At 37.4% G+C, this 16,058-nt stretch overlaps 1 protein-coding gene across 2 annotated transcripts in view; it reads right to left on the reverse strand.

The window, feature by feature from the left end:
• Positions 1-9,833: 9,833 nt before the first annotated feature.
• CEP135 (centrosomal protein 135) overlaps positions 9,834-16,058 on the reverse strand; it is a 76,398-nt gene continuing 70,173 nt past the window's right edge. For both annotated transcript variants that reach the window (XM_024746741.1, XM_024746739.1), the window contains one exon: positions 9,834-11,551. The gene's annotated coding sequence lies outside the window, so the exon portion shown is untranslated. The remainder of the gene's footprint in view (positions 11,552-16,058) is intronic.

A 16,058-nucleotide genomic window follows, 5' to 3' on the forward strand; every position in this document is an offset into this window, starting at 1 on the left:
TGTTCCCCTGCACGAAGGTGCCTGTTATAATGCCTATCACACTCTAACAAAATATTAAAATGCCTTAGTATGACATGTATGAAGTTTCAAATAAATACATGAAGTGCAAAAAATGTTGTTGATATTTACTCAAATGCAGGTGTTTTAATATTCACTTACATAACACATCACCGGACACAGGCATTAGATTCTGCAAAAATCCCCTCATCAATAATGTGCTGGTAAGCAAGGATGACTATGACATCAAAGCTAGACAACACTGCTTTCACACAAAAGATGACTATGGGCCAGTCCCACCTATGAAGACAGATAAAAAATTCAAATTAAATGCAAAACCAGCGGTGCACTAAAAATAATATTACAGCTCTGGAAATGAACAGTGGTGATAGTACTACAACATTGTGAATGTATTTAATGCCACTGAACTGTACACTTAAAAATTGTTAAAATGGTACATTTCATGTACATCTTAGCAGAATTAAAAAAAAGAAAACATTACAGATGTTGGAGACAACTCTGCACAGAGCTCTCATTTCTGCATGTTTTTTTTCACTGAGGTAGGGACAGTTTTTGTTCTGAACAATCTTTTCAAGGATGCTTGTAAAGCTTTGGGAGGTAGAGACAATGTCACCCCAGAGAACAAGGCAGCTTTGTTTTCCATCCAATATAAGAAAGATCACATCTCCTTCCAGGGCAAAGGTTGTGCAGGTTTGCTTGAAGCCCCTTATTTGAGACTGAGGTTTCCTAAATTCCAATTCCTCAGTTGGGATATAAACCCACTGCATGTGCAGCATCCATCTAGGTCTGCCTGAATGCCCCCTGTGGGATATGGGGACAGGAGGAACTGGTATAAAACTCACACTGCCTGCTGTGCAGTGATAAAGAGCTTCCTCCCTGACCCAGGAGTCTCTCGTCCTCTGCTGGCGCTCATGAACATGTGGCAGGCTACATACCAGGCTGTGAGCAGAACCAAGTCTCAGACCACTCACGGTTCTCCAGTTTGGGCCACAAAAAGATGGGTGCTGACAGACATGGCTCTCTGAAGAGAAAGGATGAAGTTAGGGGACAGGAGAAGATTGAGCAGGAAATGATTGTAGTGAACGCTCTCACCCAAGTGTTGAGTGAAGGCGCGGAAATAGGGGTCCCGGACTGTCCTACCTGTTAGTGAATATTTAGAAGCTGAGCAATGAGAGGTGGGATTGAAACAAGCTGTTGGAATGGTGTTCTGCTCAGGTGGCACAGGAAAGAGATGTCATCGTGACAATGGGCAGCAAGCCCTACAGCCCCAGTCAAAAGGCAATACACTGTAGCTGCTGAAATAAATGGTGTCAGCAATAAGGACATAGAACTTTGGTTCAGCCACTTGAAATTAGAAGTCAGTGCAAAGCTTTGCTTATTGGGGATGTCAACTGAAAAAAAAAAAAGGTACAACCTAAAAGTTGGGAATTATGTTTTATTTGGTGGACCAAACTGAGGACTTAAGCCTGGAAGACAGCCTCTCAGCTCTGAGGGACTGCTCCAAAGAGGTAAGGGAGGGGCCCGGGTACATAAGGGAGGGGCCGGTTTTCTTTGCAACAAAAACCAGGTAGTTGGAACATCAAAATGTTACTGTTAATTAAAGAAAAACAGACCTCTCAAGTTAATGAATTTGGTGCTTTTCTAGGTATGGGAGGATGCAAGGGTCTGGGCTCATTGAAATCATTCCTTTGATATGAACCTTAGCTATCCAGGGCCAGGATCCTGCTTTTGTCCATCCTGAAATGCCCTCAGGGTGCAGTCACTGATGGCTTGATGGCCACAACATCCTTAGCTTACTGATATGGCAGGCGACATTCTTTGTCCAAAGGGAGGAGCTGCTCTCTCCCTCCTTCTTTTTTCTGACCTCAGGAAAGTCTTGTTACTCTAAGAAGCCAAATGTTTGGGTTTGTCCCAAAGGAGGACTGAAGGCCATACACACTCTGTACAAATATACTTAGGAACCTCAGGGAGGGGAGGGACTCAAATTTCTATGGCTTCCTTGGATGTAGGCACCCAAGTCACCGTCCTACCTGGTCCATTGATGCTCAAATTTAATTGATGGGATTAGGACAGGGTTCTGAATGGGGAAGAGAAGCTAATTTGACCATATGGGTGGAACTAATTCAATGTGCTGCTGTTGCCTGTACATCTGAATAAATAGTAGGAATTGAGGTGCTATAGGCTTATACTCCCATCCTGTAAGTATCAGAGGGGATTATCCCAATCAGGAAAGTATAGAAAGTAGAGACATGCTTGTGAGATGAACTCCCTGCCATTTGTCACTAGTGGGTGTGTCTTTACCCTCTGATTTCAAAGTTTTCACCCTATAGATGACATCCTATTGGTTGGCAAGTCAGAAGCCTCCATCTCAAGGCCCCTATCACACCTACACTAGCGGGGTGGCTGATAAACCCTAACAAAATTCAGAGGCTGGCTTTCCAAGTGAAGTTTCTCGGACTTAAATGGGCAGATTCACAACCCTCTATTTCTCTGGCACCCCAGGAAAAAGTGCTGTATATCTGCTCCACCTACCGTCTTCCTCCAACCAAACCTTTGAGGTTTAGCTTCTTGTTGGACTCTTGGGGAACTGGAGAGAGTATGTGCCCACTTGGGCTTTCTATTTGGTCCTTTATATCAGCTAACCCACAAATCAGCACTTTTTGAGCGGGGCCCAAACCAATAGCAATGAATGCTCTCTTTGTCCCCTACAAAAAGCCTACACTGCAGCCTGCAAAAAATCATATGGTCTGCCTGAAGCAAGAAACTGCAGTGGCTGGCAATCTGACCTGCTGCTGTGTCTGTCACCCCTGTCCACAGGCTATGAAAACAGAAAAACTCATCCACTCTTGAACCATTTATTTTGCTACGCCTAATGCCATCGATGGGAGCTCCCAGGCATGGACTCCGCCTTGTACAGGTACAAACGCACACACCAACACAATCTTTTAAAAATCTGATCGATGCAAATTCATATGCTTCTCCTGACTGCTGAGCAGCTTTGGGTTATGCCATGTACAACTCTCAAGGCTATCACTACCCAGTGACATAGCCCAGGTTTCTCAACCAAACCAGTGTGATGATGATCCCAATCAAGTTTAACAACAAACCCCAAACTGGAGTGACTTGTGACCTTTGGGCTATCTGTTTGTATGTGGGGGAGAGATGGCCATGGACTCTCTCCATTGTGGATGAGGGTTGCTTTTTTGCTCATCTATTGCCCCATTGGCAATGACACCAGAGATTAACCAGTCAATCTAAACTGCATGAGTCATAATGGAGAACAATGACTTTAGACCACATCCTTCATGTCTAAAATAACACCCTCTGCTCCCCATGATAACTATAGTGGGCTACATCTGGGATCCTGGAAGGCACAATTGAGATCAGTACTGCTGGTTAGCCTCTTCCTTCTGCTTTTGGGATCGTACTGATATTAGCCTTCATTAATGCTAGATGAGACACATTGAACAGGTTTGGTCCCACCCTCTGTTGGGCATTTTCAGCAGGTGGTCAATGGAGTGGCATACTCAACTTTGGCCAAGAATGTATAGGATCAAGGGATAGAATATCCTTGGGAGAGGCAATGTGCCATACACCCCTGAGTATCCCTGTACATTCTTTCTTTTTAAAAATTTATTTATTTTTGGCTGCATTGGGTCTTCGTTGCTGCACGCGGGCTTTTCTCTGGTAGCGGTGAGGGGGGGGCTACTCTTCGTTGTGGTGCGCGGGTTTCTCATTGTGGTGGCTTCTCTTGTTGGCAGCACAGGCTCTAGGTGCGCGGACTTCAGTGGTTGTGGCACATGGGCTCAGTAGTTGTGGCTTGGGGGCTCTAGAGTGCAGGCTCAGTAGTTGTGGTTCACGGGCTTAGTTGCTCCGCAGCATGTGGGATCTTCCCGGACCAGGGCTCAACCCTGTGTCTCCTGCATTGGCAGGCGGATTCTTAACCACTGCACCACGAGGGAAGCCTCTCCCTGTACATTCTTGTTGTGGGTATGCAAAGAATGCAAGGCCCTGATTAATCTTCACCCAGGCCATTTCTCAGCATTGTGTTTGCAGTGAGCAACCTTGGGGGATGAAGTGATGCATCCTTCTGGGACAAAGAGCAGGCTTGCTAATTGCTTGCTATAAAAGAGATGGATTAACTAAGTTCAGTGTTCTAGGCTGCTATGTGAACCTCTGCATGCTTAGTATTCATCTGGGCCCCTCCACATTGCCCCTGTGGGGACTGAGGAGGTAAGGAGGACCAGTGCAAACATGATGCTTATGCTGCTTGCTGTGCCATGAGTAACAAAAGCCTCTGTCTCTGATCCAGGAGTCTCCTCTTTTATTCCTGCATCTAGGAAACAGTAATAGGTTAACTTATTAGCTTGCAACTAAGGTAAAATAAAATCCCAACCATTATATTTGACGGTCTCTCAATTTCTTTAGTACATATTGTTCTCGTTGAGCTCTCTTTTATTTCTTGTACCAAGTTTCAGCATTTTTAGTTTTCATTGCATTTATCCATTTTATATATTAGCATATCTTCACTCTTCGTACTTTTATTTTCTTAATATCTAAAATATTTGTAGTTATTTCCCCCTTCTGTGTTTCGACTATATATTTGTCTTATTTCAAGTAAAGTTCATTAATCAGTCCTTTTATAGATCCAGCTCTTAATTTTGTAAATCTCAATTTTTGCGGTTGATATTATTGTTCTCCAACTCATTGTTTTTTGTCCTTTATTATTTCTGTTATTTTTGGCGGAGGAGGAGCAGGGGTTACTGTTACTTTTTTCCAATCTCTTGATTTAAATGCTTGCTCATTTGTGAACAGTTTTATTTCCTGATTAACATATTTAAAATTACTCATATTACTAATTACTCATCTTTAGCTGTGTCCCACAATTTTGATTTTAATGGTTTATTACTTGATTATCAGTCTAAATTATTTTACTTTCTTTATGATTTTCATCTTTAACAAAGGGTAATTTAGAAAGACATTTTTAGTTTCCAGACATATTGAAGTTTTTTCTATCCTTTTGAAAAATTATTTTCTAATTTTATGCATTATGGTCAGAGAAATGATTTATATAATTCTTTTGAATCTGAGGCTTCCTTTAAGGGCTACTATATGGTCTATTTTTTCAAATGTAAGAGATATGCTTGAAAAACGTGTATTCTCAGTTTATAGGGTGTGGCGTTTTATACATGTATGTACACATAGAGCCATATGTTTATGTTGGCTATATCTTCTTGTTCTACTGTACTTTTTATTCTTCTTGTTGCTCACCGCTATATCACACTTTTTTTCCACCCTAAGATTCTATCTTTTTAGGTAATAAGGTTAGTACTCCAGCTTTCTTTTGGTTCCCATTTGCCTGGTGAATCTTTTTCTTTCCTTCTATTTTCAAATTTTAAAAAGCATATCTCTCTTGTAACTCACATACTGTCTTTTGTTTTAATAAATTTATTTATTTTTTAATATTTATTTTTGGCTGTGTTAGGTCTTCATTGCTGCGCATGGGCTTTCTCTAGTTGCGGTGAGTGGGAGCTACTCTTCGTTGCGGTGCGCAGGCTTCTCATTGCAGTGGCTTCTCTTGTTGCGGAGCACAGGCTCTAGGCACACGGGCTTCAGTAGTTGTGGCATACAGGCTCAGTAGTTGTGGCTCGCAGGCTCTAGAGTGCAGGCTCAGTAGTTGTGGCAAACAGGCTTAGTTGCTACACGGCATGTGGGATCTTCTTGGACGAGGGCTCGAACCCATCTCTTCTGCATTGGCAGGCGGATTCTTAACCACCGCACCACCAGGGAAGTCCCCTGTGTTTTAAATCTGATTCTTTTTTTAAAAATCAATTTTTTATTTTTGGCTGCGTTGGGTCTTTGTTGCCATGCGTGGGCTTTCTCTAGTTGCTGCAAGTGGGGGCTGCTCTTCGTTGCAGTGCATCGGCTTCTCATTGTGGGGGCTTCTCTTGCTGTGGAGCACAGGTTCTAGGCACGCAGCCTTCAGTAGTTGTGGTGCGTGGGCTCAGTAGTTGTGGCTCACTGGCTCTAGAGCACAGGCTCAGTAGTTGTGGCTCACGGGCTTAGTTGCTCCACACCATGTGGCATCTTCCCGGACCAGGGATCGAACCCATGTCCCCTGCACTGGCAGGTGGATTCTTAACCACTGCATCACCAGGGAAGTCCCTGATTCTTTCTTTTTATTGATGGATTTTATCCATCAATTTACAATTTATTGTGGTTACTCCTGCATAAGGATTTATTTCTGCCATTTTGTTTCATATTTTCCATCTACTGTACTTCAATTTCGTTTTTCTGTTTTGATTTTTTTTCTCTTTTCCTGCTTTCCACTGCAGAGGTCAAGTGTTCTTCTGCTGGTTTAAATATTAAATCACTTTTGAAAGCATCCCAAAATGACTTCATCATTATTAGTTAAGTGGTCATGGGCAAGTCTTGCCTGTGCTCTCATCTGTAAAATGAGAATAAAGGAGAATATGGTTGTTGTGGGAATTAATTAATATATGTAAAACTCTTGAGAAAGTGCCTGGTAAGAATAAAGTTCTATGTGTTTACTGTTATATCATTTTGATAGTTGCTCTTAAGATACCTGTTTGTGTTACCCCTCCTTGTTGATTTCTGAAATATCGAGATTTGTATGTTCTCCTGACAGGTATTTTACCTCATGTGCCTTTCTTCTCTTTCTGTCCTCCTCCCCACTATCTAGCATGTTGGTATTATCCAGATTCTAAAATTTTTGGTCTTAATTTTTATAGATATATTTTGTTTCTTTTTTTGGTCCCTCCTCTTCTTAATATACTTTACCAAGCTATTTGATTATCTTTAATTATCACATCTCTTGCAGCATCTTCTATACCTACTTCTCTGATTACTTCCTTCAAGTTTTTTCAATGTTGATCTTCACTTGACAAACATTGAGACTTTGTATGCCTAAGAACATTTTTATTACACCTTCAGATTTGAATGACAGCATAGTTATAAAATAGGTTCAAAATTCATTTCTTTCAATGTTCTAAAAATACTATGTTGCTCGTTTCCAGTGTAATTATCGAGAAGGTTGATGTTGTCTCAGCTCTGTTGGAATTGCTATAATAATTTACCATAGATTGGTAAACAATAAAAATTTATTTCTCATGGTTTTGGAGGCTAGAAGTCAGAGATAAGGGTGCCAGCATGGTCAGGTTCTGGTGAGAGCCCTTTTCTGGGTTATAGACTGCTGACTTATTATTGTACCCTCATACAGCAGAGAGTACAAGAGCTTTCTGGGATTCCTTTTACAAGGGTACTAATCCCATTCATGAGGGCTCCACCCTCATGACCTAATTACCTCCCAAAGGCCCCACCTCCTAATATCATCACATTAGAAAATAGGGTTTCCACATAGCAATTTTGGGAGACACATTCAGTCCACAACAGATGTAAATCTGACCCTTGTTCCTTTTTAGGTGACCTGTATTCTCTCTGAAGCTTTTATAATTTCTCTCCTGTCTTCAATATTGTGTCTAAATGTGGGTTTTTCCTTCTCTCCTACTTGGCTTTCTCTGAGCCCTTTTAATAAAGACCTCAGACTTTATTAAAGTATGCTTAATTTGGGGACATTTATCTCCATTATTTCTTAAACTATTTTCTACACTCCTTTCTAATATTTCTCATTTCTAAGGCTCATTATTACCTGGATGTTGGCACTCCTACACATATCCCCTAAGATGCTCATCCTTTCTTTTACATTTTCGATCTCTTTTTCTGATGCCCTCTGGAAGAAGTCCTCAATCTTATCTTCAAATGCACTACTTTAAAGCTATATCTGTACCTAATCCTTCCTCAAAGAAAAATAGGAGCAGTATCAAACATAACGAAAAAGCACTAAGTGGAAATATTAGGTATGAAAAAGGTAATAGTGGAAATAAAGAACACATGGGGGTTGTTGGTGCCTTGATAAGAATGGTTTGACTGGAGTAATGGGAATAAATTGTGATTAGGTGATTAGAATAGTTCAAGAAGGAAAGGTGGCATGAAGTGAGTATGGATAACTCCTTTCAAGGAACTTTTGCTACAAAGAGTATGAAAAATGGAATGGTATGGTTCGAGAGGGTTTTAAAATGGGAGATTAAAAATGGGAGGTATTTTTTGATGATGGCCATTCTGACTGGTGTGAGGTGATACCACATTGTAGTCCTCACTTGCATTTCTCTAACGATTAGTGATGTTGAGCAACCTTTTATGTGTTTGTTGGCAATCTGTATTATCTTCTTTGGAGAAATGTCTATTTAGGTCTTTTGCCCATTTTTGGATTGGGTTATTTGTTTTCCTGATATTGAGCTGCACAAACTGCTTGTAAATTTTGGAGATTAATCCTTTGTCAGTTGCTTCGTTTGCAAATATTTTCTCCCATTCTGAGGGTTGTCATTTCATCTTGTTTATGGTTTCCTTTGCTGTGCAAAAGCTTTGAAGTTTCATTAGGTCCCATTTGTTTAGTTTTGTTTTTATTTCCATTTCTCTAGGAGGTGGGTCAAACAGGATCTTGCTGTGATTTATCTCATAGAGTGTTCTGCCTATGATTTCCTCTAAGAGTTTTCTAGTGTCTGGCCTTCATTTGGGTCTTTAATCCATTTTGAGTTTATTTTTGTGTATGGTGTTAGGGAGTGTTCTAATTTCATTCTTTTACATGTAGCTGTCCAGTTTTCCCAGCACCACTTATTGAAGAGGCTGTCTTTTCTCCATTGTATATTCTTGCCTCCTTTATCAAAGATAAGGTGACCATATGTGTGTGGGTTTATCTCTGGGGCTTCCTATCTTGTTCCATTGATCTGTATTTCTGTTTTTGTGCCAGTTGGCCATCATCAAAAAATCTACAAACAATAAATGCTGGAGAGGGTGTGGAGAAAAGGGAACCCTCTTGCACTGTTGGTGGGAATGAAAATTGATACAGCCACTATGGAGAACAGTACGGAGGTTCCTTAAAAAACTAAAAATAGAACTACCATACGACCCAACAATCCCACTACTCAGCATATACCCTGAGAAAACCATAATTCAAAAGGAATCACGTACCAATATGTTCACTGCAGCTCTATTTACAATAGCCAGGACATGGAAGCAACCTAAATGTCCATTGACAGACGAATGGATAAAGAAGACGTGGCACATATATACAGTAGAATATTACTCAGCCATAAAAAGAAACGAAATTGAGTTATTTGTAGTGAGGTGGATGGATCTAGAGTCTGTCATACAGAGTGAAGTAAGTCAGAAAGAGAAAAATAAATACCGTTATGCTAACACATATATATGGAATCTGAAAAAAAGAAATGGTTCTGATGAACCTAGGGGCAGGACAGGAATAGAGACGCAGATGTAGAGAATGGACTTGAGGACACGGGGAGGGGGGAAGGGTGAGCCGGGATGAAGTGAAAGAGTGGCACTGACATATATACACTACCAAATGTAAACCAGATAGCTAGTGGGAAGCAGCCGCATAGCACCGGGAGATCAGCTCCATGGTTTGTGACCACCCAGAGGGGTGGGATAGGGAGGGTGGGAGGGAGACGCAGAGGGAGGGGATATGGGGATATATGTACACGTTCAGCTGATTCACTTTGTTATTCAGCAGAAACTACCACAACATTGTAATGCAATTATACTTCAATAAAGATGTTAAAAAAAGAAAGTGCCTGGAATCTGAGTTCAGAGACTTCTCCATATCCCACCATGATAAAATTTGATTTGAATAAATTATACTTAACTTTAGAATTAAGAATATTGCTACCATTATACAAAATTATTTGTAAGAAAGAGAAAATAAATGGACTGGAAAGTTTATTGGAAAATCTATGTCAAGCTCCATAATTTAAAATTATTTAAAACAAATTAAAAATATCTATAAAAGGTCAGAACATTCAGTATTTCAAGATAAAACTACTTTAAAAAATTGTATCATGGTTATGAAAATAACAATTATGGCAAACTATACATTTTTTAATTATAGAAACATTAAAAATAAAATATTGAACAAAATATGCCTTGCTGTTGTTTTGGGGAAAAGGTGGGGACAAATTTTTAAATTTTATTTACATATATTTATTAAAAGATTTTCCATATGACATTGTAAATAGTCCCATTTCTATTGTATTTTGCTGTAACACATGAATTCACACACAGGAGACAGAATACATAAAATTACATAGATGGTGAAAAAGTAAGCCACATCACACCAAATACATAATTACTGCAAAGGGCATAATGAGAACATATAAGGAATATTCATTTTAGAAAAAGAGCGCTGCCCACCCCCAGGTACACACAAACACTCACACACAAACTGCACTTTATTAAACCACAGGAGGAAATAAAATGTATCATAAATAATTGGTCTTCCATTTTCCAATGCTAGTTTTTAAGTTCTTTTTCGATCATAATGAAATTTATTAAGAACAGGATTTTCTTCAAATGTATGGTTTAAACACGATTAGTTTTTGTACGACAATCTATTTTGTACTTTTGTTCTTTTATTAATATCTGTATATATCTAAATCCTTTAAAGTTACAACTTTGAAAATTCACTGTAAAAAGCTGTTTTCTATCTAATATGCCACAACAGGTCAGTGTTTACATACTATTCTGGAAGACTGATAAATTACAACACACAGGTTTAGAAGCAAAAAACTGGATATTATTGAATGTATAATGGAATTTTAACAAAATGTTTTACTGTATTTACCCTATATATTGATACTTTTGCATTCAAAATTTTAGATTCGTACAGTGAGAAATTTTATTTACTGAAAAATATCCCAAATTTCTGTTCTATCGTTTTACAAAATTCTAAATACAGCTTTTAGTTTAATTTTGATAGCGTTTATATTATGTGAAGAGTCCATGTGGTAGCCAAAATAGTATATTGTATATAATATACGAATGTATCTTTTCTATCACAGTTCTTCTAGTTGGCAATAACAAATTATATATGGCAACCATTATTTTATCAAGACCTTTGCTATTATAAGAATAGACCTGAATATAGTCCCCTCAATGATAGATAGCATATTGGTGCATAATTAATTTTACATTTAGAAGAAAAAAGTTAAACATGACAGCACAGCATCAAAGTTGATCATCCCTTGTGAATGTATTAAAGATATGGGTTATAAACACAGGCATGGAAATGAGAATATTTATATACATATATCATGGCTCATTAAGAAACAGATTATTAAAGCATAATGTGAATAATACATCATATTAATTCACAGTATAAACACACTTTGAGAAGTAATTTAAGTCAGGAATAATAAAAATACAGATATAACATTAGCACTATCCATACATATTCTGTTCTGTCATATATATGAAAATATACACATGGATATAGCTCTTTTAAAACCACATTTTTACATTAATATTCACTGATTTAAATAAAAGTTGACAGAGGTAGAATTTGTGTCAATGTTCATAATTTTCAGGAACAAGTGCTTCAAATATTTCATTACTGTCTGTCCTTTAAAAAAATCCACATAGCCAACTCATGAAAGCCATCATTCTGAAAAAGCGGGGAGGGGAAAGGTGGATTAAGAAAAAAATGATAAAATTACTCAGTACTTTCATGAAAAACTGCAATGCAGTAATGTTTTAACTGAAATTATAATCTCTAATAAAACCTTTGCCCACAAATTATAGTTAATAGTCAAGAAGTATTGTTCTATATTTCAAAAAGATATTCCCTTTAAACTATTATACAAAAGCACTTCAAAGTATAAGAGTACTGAAAGAATGATACACAGTGAAAAGAATGGAGTAACATAGAATGTTAATCGAGAAAAATTGCTCAAAAGAAGGGATACTATGATGTATAGGTTTCATAAAATTACAGACAAGTACTGTAAATTATGTTGTCTGAGTCTTAAAATAGCATGCTAGGGATAGTCAAATATTTTTCCAAGTATTTTGACCTTATGTGCTATCTAACCACCCTCCCAATTAAAAAACACAGACATTAAAATATTAAAAAATCACACAATGGAAACACTGAGAGAGTAATTATTTTTTTCTATATCGAGGAAGACATACTTAAGAAGAAATTATCAGGCAGGTTGTCAAATACTGATGTAAAACATTGTTTATAAGGAAAAAAAGCTGGAAACAAACTATTGATATATGTTCCATAAGAGGAGAATGATTAAATAATTTATGAAATATCCATGTGATCAACTGTTAAATCACTATTTTAAAATGGCATTCTTGAAAATGATATGATATCATTTTTGATATCATAATGATATCAAATGATATCATTTGATGATATATTTTAATGATAAGAATAAATGCATGCAACTATATTAAGGGGAAAACCCCACAGAACAGAACAAAACAAAAAAACTGATAAAAACTATTTTGAGTATGATTTCTATTAGAATTATACATGTATGTCTATGCTTGTGTGTATATTTATTACAAATTAAACATAAGAAAGGAGTAGGGGCTTCCCTGGTGGTCCAGTGGTTAAGACTCCATGCTCCCCTCCCAATGCAGGGGTCACGGATTTGACCCCTTGTTGGGGAACTAAGATCCTGCAAAGATTCTGCATGTCGCATGTCACAGCCAAAATAAATAAATAAATAAAGTTTTAAAAAAATAAATAAATAAACCTTTTTTTTCTTTTTAAAAAGAAGGGAGTGTACCAAATGGCTAATTGCTATTTTCTCTGGGTTGTAGGATTGAAAGTGATTTTGATTTGTACATCCATGTTCACAGCAGCATTTTCACAATAGCCAAAAGATGGAAGCAAGCCAAGTGATGAATGGATAAACAAAGTGTGCTATATACATAGTATGGAATAATATTCAGCCTCAAAAAGGATGGGAATTCTGACACATACTCCCTCCCTCATGGATAAAACTTGAAAACATTATAGTAAGTGAAATAAGTCAGTCACAAAAACACAAATGCTGCATGATTCCACTTACTTAAGGTACAAAGAATAGTCAAATTCATAGAGACAGAAATTGTCACGGTGATTGCAAGAGGTTAGGGGAAAGGGAGAATGGGGAGTTAGTGTTTAATGGGTACAGAGTTTTAGCTGGGGAAGATGAAAAAGTTCTGGAGATTGATGGTGGAGATGATTTTTGCACAAGAGTGTGAATGTACTAACTGCCAGAGAAATGTACACTTAAAAATGGTTAAAATTTGACCTTATGTATATTTTACTCCAATAAAAAAAATATAAAAAGAAGTGATTTTGGTTATCTTCTTTATACTTTTGTATTTTATGTTTTCTCAGTGAGCATTTTTTAGATGCAATAATCAAAACAGTAAAAGCAAAACTGGATTATATATGTTAACTATTAGAGACACTGTAAATACGACTTGATATGAATATTTCATATTCATTTCTGGGTACTTATGGGGAAATCCCTTAAAATTAGTTTTGGTGACAACGTTAGAAAATATGAATGGAAATGTGCTACCAATTAACAACATCATTAGGATACACTGGGAATTTGTTAATGGTTGTAGACATTTTCTAATCTACATCTACTAGAATGGCTCTAATAAAAAAATGGAAAATAACAAGTGTTGATAAGGACTTGGAAAACTGGAACTCTTACACTGCTGGTGAGAATGGTACAGTTATGTGGAAAAAGTATGGCAGGTATTCAAAAAGTTAAACATAGAATTACCTTATGACCCAGCAACTCTAGGTACTCCCAAAAGATATTAAAACAGACTAAAACAGATACTTGTACACCAATGTTCACAGCAGCATTATTCACAATAGCTAAGAGATGAAAACAACCCAGGTGTCCATCAATTGATGAGCAAAAGAACAAAATGTGGTATAAACACAAAGGAATATCATTCAGGGATGAAAAGGAATGAAGTTCTGATACATGCTACAACACAGATGAACCCTGAAGACATTATTCTAAATGAAGTAAGCTAGATGCAAAAAGACAAATATTGTATAAATTCACTTATATGAAAATCTAGAGTAGGCTAATTTATAGAGATAGAAAGTAGATTAGAGGTTATCAGGGGCAGGGAAGTGAAGACAGGGGACTGGAGAGTTATTGCTTAATAGATACAGAGTTTCTGTCGGGGTGATAAAAAATTCTGGAAATAGTGGTGATGGTTGTACAACATTGTGAATTTAATGCCACTGAGTTGTACACTTTACAAAAGAGTTAAGAAGGCAAAGTTGAGGGACTTCCCTGGTTGTCCAATGGTTAAGACTTTGCCTTCCAATGCAGGGGGTGTGGGTTCGATCCCAGGTCAGGGAAATAAGATCCCACATCCCTCCTGGCCAGAAAAAAAACAAAACAAAACATAAAACTGAAGCAATATTGTAACAAATTCAATAAAGACTTTAAAAATGGTGCACATCAAAAAAAATCTTTTAAAAAAAGTAGGCAAAGTTCATGTTATGTATATTTTATCATAATTTTAAAAAGTTTTCTAATTCATTAGAGCTTTAGAGATTGCTGGAAAGCACTATGTTCTAGATCAGTGGTTCTTTTTTTTTTTTTTTTTTTTTGGGGTATAAGTGGTTCTTAAAGTATAGTTTGGGGATCCCTGGGAGTCAAGCCTCTTTTCATAAACTAAGGAATTACTTGCTTTTTCACTCATATTATCTCACAAGTATACAGATAAGTTTTCCAGGGGCTATGTGACATGAAAGGCCAGTTAGTAAATAAATATTTCAGATTTGTGGGCCACAGGGTCTCTGTCACAACTACCTAATTCTGCCACTGCAAAAAAGCAGTCTGAGACAATATGTAAACAAATCGGTGTGGCTTAATAAAGCTTAATTTACAAAATTAGGCAGTGGTGTGGATTTGGCCTATAGGGGCCTAGTTTACCAACCCTTGATCTAAAATGCAGCTGTAAATCAAGCATGAAAAAAATGCTTGTGTCACAACTGCCAAGAGGCTTTATAATGAGAAGCAGAACCTCCATCTAATCACATTCAAATTAATGCAGCAGCTTAGAAGTTGTGAGGACAAAGTGACCGCTGCCAGCACTAGGAAGTGGTCCTCAAAGTGAAAGAGGAAGTCAAATGTTTTAGTCAAATAAACAAACACAAAAGCAAAAAGCACAGCAATCAGGAATCATTTAAGCATAGGCCCTACAAATACCAGTAAACCCTGGGGCATCAGTATATTAAAGAATAGAACATAGCTAATACTCTTATGAGGATTCTGAAGTCACCAAGGAAATGCTTAATTATCTCCTATAAAATTCTATTGGGAGAAGCCAAAAAATGAATAATTTTTAAAAGGACTGACTTTACTATTTCTGTCAATAAGCCTGCATTTTTCAGTCATCTACTTTTCAAACCCTGGGTCTGACATGCTTCTTTCCCATTCACTCCCATCTCCAATGAATGAGCACATCACTTTGACCCTTCCTCAGCCAAATGTGTCCTAGCTCTTTACAATCACTCTGGAAAACTGCCTTACCATAACTACTCAAGCTCGAACACATGCACGTCCAATGACCTGACAATCTCACTCCTAAGTGTATACCCAAAAGAAATGCACACATCTGTTCGCCAACATAAGGTACTAGAATGTTCATCATAATTCTATCTGTAATAGCCCAAACTGGAAATTATCACATGCCCATCAAAAACAGAATGAGTAAATGGACTGTGGTATGTTCACATAATGGAATACTATACAGCAACAAGACTGAACCAACTACAAGTATACAGCAGTATGGATGAATGTCACAGAGGTACTACTGAGAAAAAAAGCCAGAAATATATGATTTCACTTATAAAATGTCCAGAAACAGACAAAAGAAATCTATGCTTTTAATAACCGAGACCGTTACTTTTAGAGTAAGGCTTATGACCAGAAGGACAACCAAGAGAGGTCATGTTTTGTTTCTTGATCCGGGTGCAGGTTGCATAGGTGTGTTCAGTTTGTAAAAATTCATTGAGCTGTATATCCTATGATATAGCACTTTTCTGTATGTATATAATAATTTATCTTAAAATATCTAGCTTTCAATATTAAATAATATTTTCTATGTCTTTGTCTACACTT

The sequence above is a fragment of the Neophocaena asiaeorientalis genome, unplaced genomic scaffold (assembly GCF_003031525.2).
Source record: "Neophocaena asiaeorientalis asiaeorientalis breed wild unplaced genomic scaffold, Neophocaena_asiaeorientalis_V1.1 scaffold19, whole genome shotgun sequence".
Taxonomy (NCBI): domain Eukaryota; kingdom Metazoa; phylum Chordata; class Mammalia; order Artiodactyla; family Phocoenidae; genus Neophocaena; species Neophocaena asiaeorientalis.